The following is a 20,670-nucleotide window of genomic DNA, read 5'->3' as shown; positions in this document are numbered from 1 at the left end:
TAGAGGGGCAGGTAGTGAGCTTTTCTCTCCAGTGACCAGTGATAGGACCCAACGAAATAACATGAAGCTATGTCAGGGGAAGTTCAGTTTGGATATTAGGAAAAGTTTCTTCACCTGGGGGAGTGAAGGCCTAGAACAGGCTCCCCATGGAAGTGGTCATGACACGGAGCCTGCCAGAGCTCAAGAAGCATTTGGACAATGCTCTTGGACATTTGGTTTAACTTTTAGGTAGTCCTGTGTGGAGCCAGGAGTTAGACTCCCTGATCCTTGTGGGTACCTCTCAGCTCAGGATATTTTGTGGCAATATATTTAAAACAAAAACAACAGAAACAACAACCACAACAACAACAACAACAAAAAACAAACTTAAAATGTGTGACTTGACAGCATCTAAACTAGATCATTTCTCAAGGCAACCTTGTGGCAGCAATAGTTTAACTATGAGATGCTCCTAAACATTAAGCCATTGCAAGTGCAAGGCTGCTGGAATGTACCTGATTTATTTATGAGATTGCAATAGTTCTTCTGTCAAGTGCCAAGAAAAGTTTCCCACCTGTACTGCCTGTTGCCAGAGTTGTGCTGCTGAGCAGGGTTAGCCATCTGCTAAATAATGCATGGGTCATGGTGTGCTAACAAAATGCCTTCTTATAAATTTCCATTTTTCTAGACAATTCGAGAAGTTGTTCCACCTGTCATGCTTTTTGTATCAGTAGCTGTAAGCTTCTAGCCCATGTCATGTCTCTTCACGCAGTCTTGGTACCCATGACATGGGGTACCAGCACTTGGCACAGCGCACACAGTACTTGGCTATCCTGCAGTCCTCTTTTATAAGAAAGTGATGGTATTCATAAATATAGTAAACTGGGCTAGCAGCCTGATTGTTGAGTAAAGATTGTTCGGTAACGATATATTTTTAGCATTGTTTTCATAGTTATGTTTGTTGAATATTTGCTTTGTATTCCTCCTCATTATTAAAGCAAAACCTAAAACAGCTATGCTTGAAAGCTGAGGGAGTCTCCCTACTTGGAGCTCTTCAAAAACCATCTGTCTGGACAAGGTCCTGGGCAACCTCCTGTAGGTGGCCCTGCTTGATCAAGGGGTGGACCAGATGGTCTCCAGAGGTCCCTTCCAATTTCAGCCATTCTGTGATTCCGAGTTTCTGTGATGCTTTGGCCAGTCAGTATTTCTGTGTATCCTCTATGGTCCAATATATGCAAAAGTAAATAAATCCTACTGCTGACAGCATTGTGCTGACAGCAGTGAGGAAGAGCTGCAAATACTCATGGAGTCTGCAGGTATTACAGGAGCTGTCAGCAGCTGGATACTAATACCAGGAATTTGTACTTCACGCAGCAGTAACCGGGGTCTGGACTGATGGGAGGCTTTCCTTGGGCAGATGTGCTCTTGTATGCTCTGAACCCATCTCTCGCTTCTTCACTTGCCTGTGTGAGGCTGGCCAACAGATAAAAAGGGGTTGTTTGGAGATTTCCACTTTCTTAATTGCCACTGAATAACTTTTACAAACTGCATCTGATTTGACTTGCATCAGAGAACCATTACGTGATTTTTAATGGGAATTTCTCCCTGCTGTTTTTGTCCAGGAGTCCAGACTGAAATGGTTTCTTTTTTTGTATTATGCACTCTTCGAGTTACACGTAACGGCTTCCTTTGGCTGTACTGGACATCATAACAATTTTATTTCCAAGCTCTAAATAACAAGTGCAAAAAACATAGTGGGTCACATTTTCTGGAAGAGCTGCGGTTTAGAGTCTGTCCAGTCTACACACTGTCAGATAAAACACTTTAAATAGTGCTGTGCATGCACAGGGAGAGCTGTTGCTCCCTTGCATAATCTAAACAAGTTCTGGGGTCATAAGAGAAACAAAGTTATTTTGCAGATATAAATCATGGAAACTTTCTTGTCTACATAACCTTTTAAACACCCCTCAGATACCCACTTTGGATGAAATTTGCAAAGGCACAAAATGCTCACTGAAAGGTACCAGGAACTTGACATCCAGCTCCTGCTAACCAATTGTAAAAATCATTCCCTTTTTTCTTGCCAGACTTCAGTACCAAATATCCACTGGTTTAGATGAATGGTCACAGACAAACAAACAAACAAACAAACAAAAAAAAAAGGAGATGCAGTAATGTGGGATTAGGTCACCAGCAGCAGCATGCTAAAAGAAGAGGTAAATTTAGCAGGTGATTTACTAGGATAACAAATTCAGTATACAAAGATGGTGGCTGTTTTAAAGAGGATATGTTTTCTAACTGGCCCTAGCAAGGAAAAAAAACTTTTATTTTTCTCTGCTGTTCTCAGTGGTCTTCTGTGCCATTCTTTTAAATTTCAGATATCAAGGTAGAAGCAGACTTCTATAGTTAGTAATAATACTGAATCAAAAGAAGAACTATAGCGCGTGTTTGCTGCTCAGAACACACTAACATGTAATAATAATAATGGAGTGGCTAGAAAGTCTTTTCAGTCAGACTATGCAGCAGGGTTTCGCTTTCTTTCTTTGAGTCTGTATTTTGTGTACGACGCCTGCACTGTTCTGCAGCACAGTTGGAGGAGTCACAGTGCAAACTGTTGCTATTCACAATAGGTCTCCCTCCAACCTTGATGGACTGGCAGTATTAAACACCAGCCAGCCAGGCTGGCAGCAGTCTTGTTGCTTTTTTTTTTTTTCTTTAATTGTTTGGAAACAGGAGTGGCGAGGTAATAATGGGCCAGTGGTTTTTTCCCCTGCCATCAGAATCATTCCAAAGAGTGTTTATCAATATGGTGATGGGGACTTTATAAATTAAAACATAACGTCTATATTTATGAAAACTTTAACACATAATCTTTATAAGTCAGTGATTCCTGCAAAATGTAAGTATGACCTATAAAGTTTTAACTGCTCTGGAATCCATCCACATATTATATGGTTTGGGTTGCAATATTATGTATAATATATTTCTGTTTAGATGAGAGAGCTTTTTAAACATTATTCAGTGCAGAAGTTTCAGGCTAGATACTCAGCATGACCTGGGTGTGTCACGTGTGTCTGCTTCAGTTCAGCTGAAAAACTGATGAAAATAAATGAAGGGCAATTTAGATGTTATGATGTGAGACATCAGTATAGATAATCCACTGGATCTTAACATCTGTGTGTGTGATAAGCCCAGGTTGATGAAAAAATGCAAAATAATTCTTTACTATCAATGTTTTACTGGGAGAGTTACTTTATAGTCTTCCTCAAGGCCCTAGCATCCTAGCTGGGGTGCTCATGTAGCTTAGAAGGAGGTCTTTTAACCATTTTGCATGTGGAAAACTGAGTCACGGAAAAAATAGTATACTGTAGTATAGTTTTATATATAATGCTGTATTACTGTAGGATGATTTTATATATTATGCTATATTAAAAAGCTATAGTACTGTACTGCACTGCAGTGCTTGAGGTTTGCATTACAGTTTGTAGTTCAACACGAACAAAAATTTATTCCAGTTTCTGCTTTTCCAAATTTAGGAACTCTGTTAAAAATGAAGTAAAGCATTGCTCTTACTAAAAACAAGTTATGTGGCTGTCCTCTAGGTCTTCTGTCATTTGATTCCTTCTACGAGTGCCATGAACTTCTTAGGGATAGGAGTCAGATTTATGAGATGATAATTGCTGTTTTTTCTTCTACTTTCTCCTCTACTGTTGTTTCTAAGTCTAGGAACAATTAGAAGGCACGGAAAAGACAAGCCACAACCTTAATTGCAATTGTAGTTAAAAAATAGAATTCCTTTGGATGTAAATTTCAGCCGTATTATCAAAAGTAAGGGAATGACAAACCTGTTTCAGTCTGAGGTGCAGGGATTTTTGACACTCCTTTGGTATTCCTTTCTCTTCTGTTTTGCAAGAACCCCTAATTTTTTACGGGGCCTATAAAACACCCAGTGTTTTATAAACGCTTTAAGGACTTGCATTTGAAAGGAAAGTTGAATACCTGAATCAAAATGACGAATGTATCAGTTACACTTTTGCATTCTGTATACCAGCAAAACGAAAGGGTGATTATTTTGTAAATTTACCATTAAAATGAATGAGGCATTTTAAACCAAAACATATGCTTCGGGATGAGAAGCCATCGGTTGTAATCTGGTTTTATGTGTGTATGTAGATTCTAATGAATCCATTAGATTACTTTACATTCCTGTTATTAACAGTTTATCTGCTTTCCTCAACAGTTTAAACTCACTGAATAGATTCAGTGCCTTGAACAAAGAAAACAGTAATTCCTGAGGAAGGCAAAATCAATACTTTGCCTTCCATTTAACTGAAAATAAAACACAAGCTTGCAGATCATAACTCTGTGAGTACCCTTGTAAAATCCTGAAGCAGATTTGTCTTCATCTGGGGCTCTCCTGTCCAGGAAGCTACTGTGCAGGTGTTTCAGTGAACTTGCAGCATGTTTGCTGCTCCCTACCAGCTTTCTCTGGACAGCCTTGGGGCCCAGTAAGTTTGACAAATTTGACTGCATACACATGGTGAAGGTCAGGCAGGTAGTGTGCTAACAATTCTCGCTCTATTTCACTGCCCTACTGAACGAACAGGAGCTGTGAATCTCTTCTAGTGAAGTTTCTATAAATTATCATGTGGTTTCGTTCAGGGTGATATTGGGTGCTTCAGTTTGGTATTCAAAGAAAAAAAAAAAAAACACCATTGAAATACTCTTTAAAAGGTCTCCAAATAATGAATGGACTTTGGCCTTCCTTCAGTTATGGGCCATTTAGAATGCATCTTCCGTTTTTCTTGGTCATTGTATTACAGAATCACAGATTAGTAGAAGTTGGAAGGGACCTCTGGAGATCAACTACAGTCCAACCCCCTGCTAAAGCAGGGGCAGCAAGTAGGTTGCCCAGGTCTACATCCAGCTGGGTTTTGAATATCTCTAAGGATGGAGACTATTACAACCTTTCTGGGCAACCTGTACCAGTACTCAGTCAACCTGACAGTAAAAACATGTTTTCTTGTTTTCAGGTGGAACTTCATGTGACTTGATCTGTGCACATTATTTCTTGTCCTGTCATGTGGCAGTCTATCCAGGGACTTATCAGGCTGAAAATAGAGGATGAAGACACTCTCTTCATGGTAAGTTTTCCAATACCAGATTGGATCCTGTTCCTTCATTTGTTTTTATCTGAGGTTTTACCTTTTTGATTAGAATGCCATTAGTACTTTTGTTTGAATGACTTCCAAAGTAGAGCACCCTCCTATGGGAGCAAAAGAAGCTGTTTTGCCTTGTGATTGTTTATGTGACCTCAGCTGAGCTTAAGGCTCCTCTGAAAATATAAGGCAGTTTAGCCTCTATTATCTGTAGTATGCTCCAGAGATCTCCTGGAGGTTTTTTTTGTCTCTTCTTATCCTTGCCTTCTGGAGGTAGATTAAAAGTCGGTATAGCTTTTTTATTTTCCTTTAAAAAACCCTCTAAGATGTATACTTTTGCTTAACTCAGACATACAGGTTGTGTTTAAGAACAGAAACCTCAGGTTAGAAAACACAACAAGAACAACAAAATGCACTAGTGTTTTAAAAATGTGTGTAAACATCCATGTGTCTGCATACATGTGTGCTTGTGTTTTTCCACTCCTGGGCAAGCCACATGCCTTTGGGATGCTTTGAATCCTAGCAGCTGCAAAGAAAACGGTTCTATAATACAGATAATGCCTGCTACATCTCTGTGCTCCTAGAATGCCATCATCTAAGGAGGGGTGGCTGCCGGGGGAATATGATATTCAGGGATTCAATACCTATTGTTTCAGTGGGATTAGGCATGTGGAAGCTGTTTTTCCGAAATAGGAGCTCATGTACTAAGTAAAGTGAAAATGGGTATAACCTCATCAAGAGTAAAATAGTTTAAAATCAATGAAAACAAGGTAGTTCGGTATCATACATGGCAAAGGGGCAGGGGAAGGAAGTTCAAGCTCTATATATTTAAGATGTAGCATCCTATAAATTTTAACTACTCCCAAAATACTATTACAGATGGCACTCCTATATAATTACTACACTAAATTATGTCTAAAAGACAAGTGGATCCCACTGAGAGTTCACACTCGTAGTGCTGGAGAGTTCGAATATTAATATATGGGAATTAAAAACAATAATAACTTTGTTCTAATTGGTCTTATTTCACATTAATTCCCACCATCTCTCTCCTACTCCTGAACGTATGAGTAGAGTAATGTTGCAAAGTGCAGTATAATTACCTTAAATAATTCTGCTATCTTCTGCAGCTCTCGATCTTTCTGTACCTAATAACACTGTTACATCTGCTACTAGCAGACACTTGAGTAAGTTTTATTTCCTTAAAGGAAAAAAATAAAGTTATGAAAAGGATTTACAAATGCCTGGGGTAACTGACTCGCAGCAAACTGATTAGTCATAGCAGAGCGCACACAGTCTTTATTTGTATAAGTTTTTCACAGTGAAACGAGATTAGCAATTCCAGCAAGTTTTGTGTAATTCGCTGCTATGGTTGGTTTAGCCCTTTTACCACTGTGGATCTGTAACCATTGTAAACTGCTACCTGTGAACTCTTCTGTGACTTGTTTGATTATGTTCATGTTAGTTTTTCTCTTGGTATCTGCTGAAACGTTTCTTTTTTCAATTATTCACTGTGATGGCAGCCAGGATATTACAGCAACAAGAAAGAATATTGTCATATCAGACATATTTGTTTTGTTTTGTTTTGTTTTGTTTTGTTTTTTTTGGGGGGGGGTTGATTTTGATCATATTTACAGAGCTGTGAAAAATCAGATGATACCTATCAGCACACAGGAGATCAGCATCTCTCCTGTAAGTCAGCAGTAGAATATAAGAAATACTAGTATTTAACACTGGCAAAAACAACTCTAAGTGTGTGACCGCTACGTTACATTTCTTCTGCGTTGATAGCGAAGCTAAAGTTCTAGGTTAAAGTAAAAGTTTGCAAGAAACAGGGAATTTAAAACTTGCTGAGGGTGCACTCAATCTCACTGTACATCACCAACAAAGATGTTAAACAGCTGTGGTCCCAGTACAGACCCCTGAAGAGCAGCACTCATTACTGATCTCCTCTTGGATGTTAAGCCATTACCTGCAACTCTTAAGTGAAAACATCCAGTCAATTCCCTACACACCAGGTGGTCCATCTGTCAAATCCATGTTTCTTCAATTTAGAGACAAGGATATCATGGGGGACAGCGTCAGATGCTTTGTGCAAGTCCAGGTAGATGATGTCAGTTTTCTTCTGTTATCTGCCACTGTTGTAATCCTCTCATAGAAGGCCACCAGATTTGTCAGGCAAGATCTGCCTTCAGTGACGAACACAGAACCTCGGCCGTTCTGTGATTCTGTGATGTGCACCAGCACCATCTGTAACAATGTATGCCTTGTATCTGCATTTAGGTGTCAGAAACACAATTTCGTGGCAAGCTTGGATAACAGCAGTACCTACTGGTAAACGTACTAATGGCCCTGTCCTGCCTGCTGTCTGTTCAGGGAGACTGGTTGTTGCTGTTGTTCCTACGGTCCTGCTTCTTCAGCTCAAACTGCAGCAACTTAAGCTTTTAGACTAGAAAGCACCCTTTCAGTCCCATGTGTGTTGACTAGCGTGGCATCCACTACATCAGGGAGTTAGTTTGCATGATACCATCTCTGCTGTCTCCCAGTGTCAGACCATGTTTTTTCTGGCCAAGCTACAAGCATAAAACTATGTGTAGTCTGTCTCAAAGACAGCAAGGGGTTCTCAGCTTTATTGTTCCCTGTTATGTTAGAAGCCACAGGAGGGTACTTTTGCAAAGGAAATTTTTTGAGAAAACCCTTGCCAAGGTTTTCTCCTGTTGTCTGAGAGGTGACTCACAGCCTGAGTCTGTCCTTTACCGAGGCAGCTGTCAGTTTGAAGTGTGACTATTATCATCTCCCTTCTGACTCCGTGCACTTCCAGATAAAATAATGGCCACTACAGGCAACTCTCCGGGCTGCTCTCACCCACAGTGCTTGTAACCCACACAGGAGAGGAGAGAAACGGGTATTCCAGAGCGATCTGGATAGGCTAGATCAATGGGCCTCATCCAACAACTTGACATTCAGTAAGGCTAAGTGCTGGATGCTACACTTAGGTCTTAACTCCATGCCATGGTATAGACCCAGGGTGGAGTGGCTGGAAATATGTCTAGCAGCAAAGGACCTGGGAGTGCTGGTCAACCCACAAAGCCAACAACATCCTGCTTGCTATAAGAAGCAGGCCAACAAGTTGATTAGGCTACTACAACCTCCAGTGTAGGTACATTTTATCCTCCCACATTAAATTCCTATTAGTTAAGCTTACTGTGGTAAATTAATTTGTAAAATGGTCTTAATTAAAGCAGAACAACTTTTGGGTAGATCTCAAGCTTACTCTCTCTTTGGTCTGAATTTATCAGAAGAGTTTAGACCTGAACACAAATTAGAGAGGTTAACACCATGGACTACATGTCCCCGTTCCTATGGAATGGTACATATTTTGTCCCACATAACCTTTAAAGTACGCTCGTACTCATTCTCTTGAAATATTACATGGCAAAATTGTTTGATGTTAGTTTGACTTGCCTTGAACAAGATAACTTAGTAAGAACCTTTCTGTCCTCCCGACACGCATGATTTTAAAAATGTTTATACTATGAGAAGAGGGAACACTTCTGTTAATACAACTGATTTCAGCAGCAAAGAATAAATGTAAGAAAGTGAAAGTAATTACTAGGAAAGAAACAGAGCAGGAAAGTGAAAGACTTCATTATGTCATTTATAAATGGTAAAGTTACTTTGTGAATAGGGTGTGTGGTTCCTCTCCATTCCTTTTTTTCCTACAAATGATGTGGTAGATCTGGAAAAAATACACAAGAAGAGCGATCAAAAGCCTGGAAGAGTCATTGTGATATGCCAGATAGATAAGCAGGGACTCTTTGAAAAGAGATGATTCTTTGTCTGGGTTTCAGCTGGGATAGAGCTAATTTTCCTCCTAGTAGCTGGTATGGTGCTGTGTTTGGGATTTAGGATGAGAATAGTATTGGTGACACACTCTCTATAATCAGGCATTCCAGGTAAATGAAGGGTAACCGTGCATTGTTGCTTCTTGCACAAGAACGTGCTTATATCAAGTTAAGCGTGGGGAGGAAGGGATGGTGAGAACAAATGGAAAGTTCTTCTTCACACAGTATTTTTGAGCAACGTGATCTCATGGTATATATACCTGCTAGTGGCAGAGGGGTTGGAATTAGATCTGTAAAGGTCCCTTCCAACCCAAACCAATCTATGATTTTATGATCTAGTTAAGCTTGGTGTGGTTGCCGTTAGGTATTAAGGATGCTAAGATTTTACATGCTTTCTGAAAAGCAGCTGGTGATAATCACATAGGAAAAATGCATGTGGCTTTAAAAAACGTTCACCCAATTTTTTGCACAATTCATGCATATACAGAATGTTACGATTTGGGTGTGGAAACTTAGGTTTTCCTGTCCAGTGTGGTGAATCTCTTATGTATAGGTAGTAGCATCCTTCATACTCTTACCAGTTTGGAAGGTGACTTGCAACAGAATTTGCTTAGGGACCAAACCGCAGAGTCACACATTCATCACAGGCTGCATTTTTATTCTTTTTGATTAATTTTATTTTTATTTTATGTAAGGGGAAGAATTACTTAATTCTTTTCAAGGAAAACCTTTCTCTCTGCACCAGAATCCTTGCATGTGCAGGAGCACTATAAGGCTCAGCTGTGCTCCATCTTTCTATGTCCACTTTAGTATAAATTCACAGGTGTGTAACTCTTGTTCTGCCTTCTGTAACACTGGAATCACAGCCGAAACAAGGATGAGGCAAAGGCTAAGAGAAGGGTTTTGCTTTTGAACAACAGAGTGAGATCTGTGGCAATCTCTTCTTGTTTCCCCTCCACCCACCCCCCGTCCCACACCCTCCCCCCTCCCCCAGGTCCGCAGCAAATCAATAATCAAGGTTTTTGTGGACCGTGGGTATGAAATAATACTGTGTCAGTGGTCCGGGAGTCTGTGAAAGGTACTGGATAACACAGCTAATATCTCAGCCTTTGTTAAAGAATTTATGGCCTATGAATTGTTCATTAATTAAGTGATAGGGTTGCCATAATTAAAAGAAACAGCTGGTTGGAGAAAGCAAAAAGGTGACGTTAAGGTTTAGTTCTTTCCCAAGTCCTTGAGATCTACTGGTCCTGGAAAAGACTAGATGCAATGCCTGTGATTTTAATAAGCTAGCAGCTGCTAGTCTTGCAAGGCCTGAAGGCAGTAGGGGGGAACAACCAGATGGCTTGAAGGAAATAATTCAGAAGAGCTAATTGTTGTCTGAGTTTACCCTGTAAGTAAGTCCCAGAGGCTAGAAGTAACATATTAATTGGAAAGATATCAGAACAAAATATTAGGAAAAAAAAAAAAGCACAAACCCAGAAATACAGAATAATGACTAAAGAGGATAGAAACCTGTAGCAAATGACCAGAAAAACTTGTGCCATTATTATTTGGGTTGCATTTGGCTTTGATGCATTCTTGTGCTAGAGAGAATCTGATACAACATTGGCATGTCAGAAAGAGGTGACAGTGAACTGTATCTGGCACACAGATTGTCTTGGGTTTATTGAACAAACTCTTCTAACAAGTCAAGTTAGTCGTTTTTGTGTTCTTTGCAGTGATCTCTGCCATATATTTGGGATTAAAGTACAAAATACCTCTTCAGTAAGCCTTGTGGGAAGAAGGAGTCCCACAGAGTAAGATGTTATTAAATGGCCTTCATAACCCAGGGGGGAGAAATTCCTTGTTCTGTTTTCCCGTCCTTGCTCACTCGTGTGCAATATCCAGAATAAATGAGACTTATCTTTTGATTTCCATCCTCTTTCAGTCTGGGGTTGTGTTATTTCTGAGTTACTTGGTGAGTAAACAACCATTTAAAACAAACAAACAAACAAGTTGTCTTCACTAGGGTGTCAAATCGTGGCTGTTCTACCATACTGGTAATTGGTGTACAGCATCATTACATTGTTTTACTGGTGTTCATTGCTGTTTTGTGGAGATGTAACATGGCTGTTCTGGTAAGAGGAAGTAGGTGTAAGAATGGTTGTGTGTATTTTGTTGAGAATGATTTTATCAGGAAAACAAGCTTATATTGATTTGTGACAGCACTATCATATATCGACCTCGGAACTGTTTCAACTTTACACAGTCTCCAAGTCTCTTGGAAGCTCAGGGTGTAAGGTTTTCAACTACTGAGTTTGCAATTTCCAGTTTGAAATTAATCTTAATTTTTAAAAATGAATCTTCCCCTTAATTTCCACCTGAGAGAACTTAAAAGTTTGTTCCTTGAAATTAATGTTATCCTAATTTTATCATTTGGTACTCAATTTTAATTAAATTTACGTACCAGTTTTACTGCACTTGAGTCAATGACAGAGGTCTTGCACTTTTCAACCTCCAAGTCCTCTTTATTCTTTTGTTACTATTTCGTTGTCTTTTTTTATGGTGTAAGTGTAATTTAGTTAGCAAGACACATTGGTGTTTATAGAATTCTCTGCATTTTGCTAATGAAATGGAAGCAAATGCATTCTGATAAATGTACCTTATGGAGTTCACAGTACCTGCTATAAACACGGGGATAAAAATTTATGGTTAAGAAAAAATTAAATGCTTGCTAATGAAATGCCAAAAATAGGATACTTGATCTGGAGGAAATTCATACCTGCTCAAAGGAACACAAAGCAGGCATAACTATCCAACAGGCTATGAGCTTTTTTGGCTGTAATGGTACTGCACATGACGTTATATATCACCACATCCAACCTTTTCTTAAATTTCTTAAACACCCCCAGGGACAGTGACTCCACCACCTCCCTGGGCAACCCGTCCCAGTGCCTGACTGCTCTTTCTGAGAAGAAATGTCTCCTCATTTCCAACCTGAACCTCCCCTGGTGCAACTCGAGGCCATTCCCTCTAGTCCTATCATTAGTTATCTGTGAGAAGAGACCAAACCCCAGCTCCCCACACCTTCCTTTCAGGTAGTTGTAGAGAGCAATAAGGTCTCCCCTGAGCCTCCTCTTCACCAGACCAAACACCCCCAGCTCCCTCAGCCGCTCCTCACAGGACTTGTGCTCCAGGCCCCTCACCAGCTTCGTAGCCCTTCTCTGGACACAAAACTGGACACAAGTTAACTTACATGCTGTCAGTTTTCAATACCTATCAGTTTTCTTCACCAAACCAAAAAGTGGTTTGGAGAATATGTATTTATATTTTCTCATTCATGTATCCATTCAAGGATCTAAAAACATTACAGGAGAGGCCTTAGTAATGTTGGAGCCAGAAATAACTGGTAGAGTTTGATACACAGATTTCAGTTTCGTATACAAAATGTAGAGGACTCTGCAGAAAAGGGGTTGTAATCTCACCCTGAAATTTTGGCAGTCAAGTGCTTGTTTATTTTAAATGTGCTAAGTGTCAGCTGGTTTTGTCCATTACGGCAAGCCAGACTCAGCTGCAACCATCTGAGGTAAGTCTATTTAGATGGACTGTCGTGGATGTATGTGAAGTATTTTGAAAGACAGAAGGCATTATGGCCTTCTTATTGTTTTGATAGCACTGACCAGGTGAGAGGATATCCTAACGGGGCAGCCACTGTAAACATCCAGCTTAATTGAACAGACTTAGTATTAATATTCTGCAAAAAAAAATCTTGCAGCAAATTCTCTTAGTTTTACTGGTTTTAAGGTGGCTTATTTAGATATTAATTAAGTAAACAAGAAGCCATGCAAAATTCAAAGGTGTTAAAGAATTTAGTTTTGGTGAGAAAACAAAAGAAAACAAAGCATGAAGGGTAGTAAACGTAAACTTTAAATCAAGCACCAGCTTCTCTGTGCACAGCATACAGCAAAGTTTGTTAGCCTGGCTTCTGGAGAAATTAAGTGAGATATGTATGACCATAGGAAATATGTCTAGAATGCTTTGAAAAATATGAATTTATAGCTGCTATAGTTTTTATTTCTTAAATTGTTAGTTGTATATTTATTTATTTCCAGTTGATGGAAATTCCAAAGCAGTCGTATTTTTGCGTGGAAATTCTTGGTAATGATTGTTGATATTTTAGTACCTTGGAGACCTCAGAGAGGTCAGGTGAACTCCCAGGCAACAAGATCTTGGAACATTTAATTCCATACAGATTGTGGATGATACCAAGAAGAAAAGACTAAATCACAAATATAGTTACATTGCTATAAATTCACTTGGAGCCATCACTCCAGGATTGCCCTGAGGTGAGCCTGAAGTACCTTGTGGAATATGGAGCATTTTGTGTGCATATGACAGTTATTGAAGTTTTGCAGATCACTTGGAATAGTTGGAGTTCTTATGCAGGTGCTATAACCTTGCTGTTATTGGAGCAATTACATTTTTTGGTTTGTATAATATCTTGAGCACTGGTGTTATCATCTGTATTCGGACTCCGAAGCATCAGCATGAATGGAAATAAAGATACACATCTCAGTAGTAAGTCCTTTTGCAAGGTTTGCATGTAGAAGGGGACTCAGTTACAGAGTAGCCTACAAATGATAGAACTGCTGTATATTATTGTTAAATGAAGCTGTAGAGAAACCGGCAAATCTATCAGTCCCTGTAAGGTCATGCATAATGTGGCAGAAAAAGTCAGTACATGATCCAGAGTCTGCTATTACCCCTGTTACTACATGCTTCTCCCTGCCAGAAAAGTCTATACCTTCTCAAAGAGGTTGGGAAGAAATCTAAATTATCATGGCTCACTAAAGCAGTGGAAAATAAACAGAATTGAGGTGGAGTAAGGATGCATAAAATCAGAGGCCCGAGGAGAGTTCTTAAATGCGTATCTCTTGAGGTATTTAAGAGTCTAACTCATGGTGACATTATGAGAAACTAGGTTTGTAAATAGGATGCTGGTGGACTTGGGGTTGGTTAAAGAGCATACCTGCATTCTTACAAGATGTTACATGGTGGTGTTATAGTGAAAGGAGACTGTAACTATTCTGAACTGTCTTTCTCTGCATGAACACGCGAGCTGTGTCTTAGAGGAACATCATTTCTGCTTCTAAGGTGTAGCTGGCGCTTAGGAGTGAAATGTTATTTTAGAGCATGTATTTAGGAATGCATATGTGTGGGGAAGAGCATGACTCCATCCACCATCCCCAGGGTGGTGTGGGTCTGCCAGCAGCCTCCTGGGCTCACCAAATATGAATAAGATATAAAAACACTTTCAGGTTGGGAGTTCCACAGTATTGCTAGCATTTTTGGCTGTATTTTCTAACGGCCCTGCTTACACCGCTGTGCCTTCCTGATACTGATTTCTTTCTTCACTTCGTACATTCTTTTTGAAATCTGACACTGCATTATGGTAACAGACTGAAACTGCTGGAACATGGGAAAATATTTTGCTTTCCTTCCTAGTCTTGCCCAAGTGCTAATACGAGCCCTTGAACCTTGATTTATTTTCCAGATTTCTGTGTAAAGTTGCTATATTCTTTATGAAGAAAAGACAAGCCCTGTGGGTGGGGATAATTTCTCAGAGCTCAGTTTTTGAGACAAATGAGTATCAAACAAAAATGTTGTTGCTTCATGTTAACCGTAAATTTGAAATGGGAACCATGGCTAGGCTCCCTTTTCTGTATATATTAAATAAAATAATAGATTTAAGTACATATATCTGCCCATTGCTCCAAGGATTCTTCATAGAAATTTGCTTAAATGCCCATCTTTTTTGTTCAGTTTGTTTTCCTTGATTAGTTTTGAGTAGTATTCGTAGTCAAGTCGAAATAAGGAGGCCATTTGCTGCTACATACACTTACTGACTCACTGAGCCATGGGGATGAAGAGAACAAATAGCAACATAAAAAACCTCTATGGTTGCTTTTTCAAGAATTTCAGATTTTATTTTAGAACTTCTTTTAAAATATCTGGTCTTTTTGTTTGCCCCACTTTTCATTTCTGTAGCATTTTGCAAATTAAAATATTTCATTTCCATTCTTAAAAGGTTCCTGCTTGTGTTGTAATGAATCCACTGGAGACTGATCCAGAAAATACGAAACACACTTAGGGGCAGAACCATATAGAGACTTCTGTGCCAAAAGAGCCAAGTTCTATTCCACTTCTGTGTACCGTTCAGTGAGGATCCATATAGGCTGTACAAAATCTATCAGAGGAACCTCTATAACACAGGATTGCCTTCCATCTGGATAGTAATTATCTACTACTCTTACCTACCACTGACCTGATGCTGATAGTAAGTTGATGATGGGGCATGTAGTCTGTGACTTAGTTAACAAATTGCGTTCATTTATCTTAAATTTCATTACAGTAATGAGACAAGTTACTGCATGTTCTGGCGTAACCCTTGTCCCCCTCCACTCTGTTGGCTTCACCTTCCATTTCCCTTGTGTACACCTAGTTTACAGTATTACAGTATGTACAGCCATCAGCACGGAGAAGCACAGATCCAGGAGGTGTGTTGCCATCACACCAATGAAAGATTGCCAGTGTGTTTGTTGTTTTCTCTGAAGCTTTTGTAATCATCTTACAGCAGAATCTGTCTTGAAGAAACAGGCTGTTGTATTCAAGCAGCCTTGAGAATTTGGACTACAGAAGGGGAAAGACAAGGAGAGGCTTTCGGAGTCAATCCCCATAAGAGATGTCTATACTATTAAGCACACAGCTGATGATGGAGTGGGTAAAAAATGCATTCTATCCGATAATCAAAACTATATGCAGCTTTTATTATTACATAACTGTCAGCACAGCAAATGAGACAGATTGCATATGTAAATGATGGACTTTGGCTGGCTAGCCTGCTATTGCAGGTAAACAGGGTTGGTGTATAAGCAGTCACATCAAAAATGGATACTTTTTTCTTAAATCACTTTGCATCTCATTTTGTGCTTTTATCAACATATTTATAAGCAATGTTCATTGTGTCTTGCTCTAAAAGCCTTACAGTAGTAGATTAAGAAATAGCAATGATGTATACCTAACTTCATGTAGCTAGCTAACGGGGACTGAACAAGGGAGGCTCAACATATGAATTGGCCTCTCATAGGCCAGTGAGAATCACTTAATGACCTTCATCAGCAGAGGAATATTTTGATGGTAGGCTGGAGTTTGTCACTAATCACCTCATTTACCGTGTGCCTTAGCATAGTGACTGCTCCATGACTTAGCCAGGCACAGAGGTGAGACTGACTGGCCCAGGTCTTTCTTTTTTTTCCCTTTATTAATAATGGGGGCTATTTTTTCCCTCTTCCAGTCAGCAGGAACTTCACCAGACTGCCACGACTTCTCAGATACGGTGACTAGTGGCTTTGCAGCTGTATCTGCCAGTTCCCTCAGGACCCACAGATGTATCTCTTTAGGTCCCATGGATGTGTTTCTTAGATGGACTTGAAGCTGATCTTCGGTATGTCTCTAGGTGGTTTGTCATTCTTCCAGTCCCTGCCTTTGCCTTCTGAGACTTGGTCTGTGTGGCTAGAGCTCTTGCCGGTGATGACTGTGGCAAAAAAAATAATCAATACCTCAGCCTTCTCCATAACCCAGGTAACCAGGTTTCCTGTTCCCTTCTGGAGAGAGTGCACAGTTTCCCTACGTGCCTTTTATCACTGACGGACCTGCAGAAGCCTTTCTTGTTGCCCTTGATGTCTTTGGCTATATTTAATTCTAAAAGGGCTTTGCTTTACTAACCTCCACCCTGGCTGCTTGGACGATGTCTCTGTGCTCCTGCCAGCCTGGTCTACAGAGCTGGCACTGACATACTGTGCCATGCCGTGACTGGTCTCAGCATGATGGGTATGAGACACCTCTCAGAAGCTGTCTTGGTCACTGCAGATGATCTGAAGGAGGCTAGGAGCTGTCAGCGCTGTAAACTTGTAGGTAGGCTCATGGTGAAAGATTTTTGTAGTAAGGTCAAGAGATAAATTTTCTGTTGTGTGCAGCAGGCATCGTGTATCTTGTTCCATTATTTTCCCAAGGAAAATCCTACCTTTTCTTCTCCTTGTACTTCCACTCTGTCTAGGGCAAAAACACGGTGGCTGTTGCTGTTATTTCAGAAGCAAATGAGAGCAGATGCAGCCAAAATATTAACCTTCTCAAATGTCAGCAGTGCACTGTAGTCTTTCTTTATGTTGCAAAAGTGGATGTGGTTTATTTTGTGTGCCAGAATGATTGAAGACATGCTGGAATGCTGTTACTCACTCCAGAAGGATTTATGCCTATTGTATGCAGAAAAGATATGAATGAATGTTTTGTAACTGCCAGTGTTTGTTTTATTGTGTTGTGTGTTTGCTATTTAAACAACTTCCCCATCACTGAAATGGGAGGCTGTCTATGTAAGGGTTTTGACTGATCTTCTTTGGGGGAGATTGAGTGAGATCACAGTGAAAGCTGTGTCTTAATCTGGATTATTTTTGTATTCATCTGGAATTTGTCTTACTCCTCTTGAGGGAGGAGCTGCTTTGTAACACTGAGGTTAACATTCAGTGGAGAACTATCAGAAAAGTTTCCCTCAAGTCTGAAAATATAATTTTTTAGTGCCACATTACCTTTTTTTTCCTTTTTATTTCTTACCTTAAAAAACAGGTGTCTACATGTTGGGTTGTTTGCTTTTTATGACTCTCTCTACAAACTGAAATGAAAGTATTTTAGCCTCTGGTGTATTGTACTTGAAAAGCTCTACATTATGATGTAGATACCAACTTTCTACTTGGACTCATTCAAAAGAATTTTACAGTAAAATGTAGGTAGATTATATTTTAAACCTGAATTCTATCACACAAATACTTGTTATGTTTGAATCTCTAGCATCATGCTTTAAAAAAAAATCCTTCTGTTGATATTTTATACATCAAACCAGAAGGATGCATTTTAGAGCATCTGAATAAAACAAGCAGCACCATCAGTGAGAATTTCAATAAAATAGACTTTAAACCTGTGTAAAAATTTCAAATTTTGTTTTCTTTACTTATTTACAGATAAATTGGCATATATTTGTGTGTTTGCTTCCTGGAAGCAGGTAGAAAGGGAAGGGCAATGTGGAAAACACTTAGTGCTTACTACATAGCCAACCCCAGGCTTTCCTTAAGTTTAGAGAAGAGCTCCTCCGTGGGTTCAGTGCCATAGTGCATGCTGAACTCATGCGAACAATCCATTTGCCTCTCAGACATTACCCAGTTCAGCAATTAGCTTAGAAAACAGCGTTGTTGTGTGAAATGACCCCAGCTGGAGTTATTCATCAGCCTTACGTTTCACCTAACCTCACTTGCCTACCATGGAGAGTTGGCTACCAGTGATCTGACCCTAATATACCAAACCACAAAGTCATCTGCAGGTAAAAAATCAGAGGATTTGACTTTTCAGGCATGCTTAGGGCTAATATGATGTGCGCTCTGACTGTACAGATACATTAGTGTCATTGACATAAACACCGTTAGCATTAAAAAGGAGCAATTATGCAGATTTGTGGTCACGTTATCAACTTGTATCACCATGACGAGGTGGTTCTTTTCCTCAGAGCCTGAACTTCATCTCTGGTTTCCTTATTTCTTGGGTGTGCAGTATTTGTAAAACTTGGATGATGGCAATAAAATTAATTCACTTGTAAAATAGACATTTCTGGCAAGCAGGTGACCCTAACTGATCAATTGCTTTATTTTACACTAAGACCTAAATTAAGATTTTATACTCACTGATTTATTATTTTTATAGCCTGTTTAAAATTTCACTGCTGACTGGGAATTTCTTGATATAACAGACCTTTTCTTCATTGAAAAATTATGATAGGTTGCACGGGACAAAATTCTCATTTTTTGAATGATTGGAAAGCATTCAGAGATTGATTAAACACCGTTTTTAATATTTTCAGGATGAAAATGGAAATCTTTTTGAAGTTTCTACTGATTTTTATTCCTTTGGTTCTCATTCATTTTTGTTTCAGAAGTAACAAAGGTCAAAATCAAAATGAAGTGTCTTCAAATTATCAAAATAAAATGCTTTGAGATTGTGAAAGTGCAACTTAAGTGTTTAGTTTAATTAATTTTAAAAAAATCATTCTTCCTTTTCATCCTGAGGATGGAAAATATTTTAAAATGCGAAAAATGTTTCTCATCTGGGCAAACATTTGTTTCACCAGGTTTGTTAAATTTCCATCTGCACTATTACCCAAATCTATCATATCTACCTTCTTTTTAAGTAGATGGAAAATGGTTTGAAATTTTCTTGCAGAAAAGGTATTTCATAATGGAGTATCATATTTTTTTTGTTGTTTCCTTTGGCTACATAATTTCCACACATGCTGCTCTGAAAAATTAAAACACTTCCATTATCAGGTGCATTCTCATGCAGACTACATGATGGCTATGGTTCACTGACTTCACTCAGTGTCCTCTTTATTCTTTGTCACTTTTGATTAGGAAACTCTTCACTTCTAATAACTAAATAAAGTTGATTAGCTCTAATTGTGTAGTTAACCAGATTTTATCACATTCGAATGGGAATCGTGTACTCTGGGTTATTGGTTTGCCGGTCACAGGGACAGTGGGTCATATAAATGTTCTGATTATTATGCAATGTATGGGCCCAGATCTGCTTCTGGGTATTGCAGAAGGTTTGCTAGGCTGTATGACACATGAAGAAATAGAGTACCAAGGGAAATGAAATCAAATGGTTTGACATTTCCAGTGACATGAAGAAAAGATTACCCTTGTTTTACTCATACTGAAAAGTAATCAGTCTATAACGAGGATCAAAAATTATCATCATAATAATGAAACCTTGCAATTGCTTAAAATACTTTCAATTTATTGCACGTATTTGCCATATTATTGACAATCATTACCTTGAACGTGTTACTGGCCATCCTTACAGTTTTGTGAAATAATAAACTAATTTAAAGCCACAACAGTAAAAAATGATAGGCATTACCATCCTTTTAAGGAACAATCATATAAAAGGAAGAAAAAGAGCTTTTCCTAAAGCTTCTAGAAAGCAAGGGGTGTCATTCAGGACAGGTCATACTTTAATTTCTGTTGGGAAAAGGGGACGATGGATCATTTAGGAGACATTTCTTCTTAGAAAGAGCAGTCAGGCATTGGGACAGGTTGCCCAGGGAGGTGGTGGAGTCACCGTCCCTGGGGGTGTTCAAGGAAAGGTTGGACGTGGTGCTTAGGAACATGGTTCAGTGGGTGACATTGGTAGTAAGGTGACAGTTGGACCAGACGATCTTGGAGGTCTTGTCCAGACCTACTGATTCTATGATCCTTAAAGTGGTGAAAGGTGTGGATGACAGGTGTTATGCCACTCAAGCCAACAGGTGCAGATAATATGGAGAACTTCTGTGTCAAGGAGCTTCACGTGTGTTCTCTTCTGGGGCGTGCGGTCCACTCAGAATATGTGTAGCTCACAGTAGCAAGAAAGAACGAAAACCGTGACTATGAGGGGTTGTGTGATCTTTTCTACCTTTCCTGTGTGCATTAATGTAGGGCCTTACACAGGCAAAGAAGCTGGGTCTGCAGTGCCAACAACATCCACGTACTGACCTACACTTGCTAGACTGCCTTACTTGCTAATGCAGAGAGTCTGACTTTACAGGACCGTGAAGTCAGTATCTC

General features: G+C 39.4%; 1 long non-coding RNA gene across 1 annotated transcript; it reads left to right on the top strand.

Annotated features, from left to right (window-relative positions):
- The first annotated feature begins 4,640 nt into the window (after positions 1 to 4,640).
- LOC118166964 lies at positions 4,641 to 20,313 on the top strand. Its single transcript, XR_004750843.1, has 4 exons — positions 4,641 to 4,652; positions 10,041 to 10,042; positions 16,940 to 16,950; positions 20,211 to 20,313. It is a non-coding gene; the product is annotated as an uncharacterized LOC118166964 (long non-coding RNA).
- The last annotated feature ends 357 nt before the right edge of the window (positions 20,314 to 20,670 follow it).

The sequence above is a fragment of the Oxyura jamaicensis genome, chromosome 4 (genome assembly GCF_011077185.1).
Source record: "Oxyura jamaicensis isolate SHBP4307 breed ruddy duck chromosome 4, BPBGC_Ojam_1.0, whole genome shotgun sequence".
NCBI lineage: Eukaryota > Metazoa > Chordata > Aves > Anseriformes > Anatidae > Oxyura > Oxyura jamaicensis.
The sequence above is the reverse complement of the archived record's forward strand: the minus strand, read 5'-3'. Positions and strand labels throughout refer to the sequence as shown.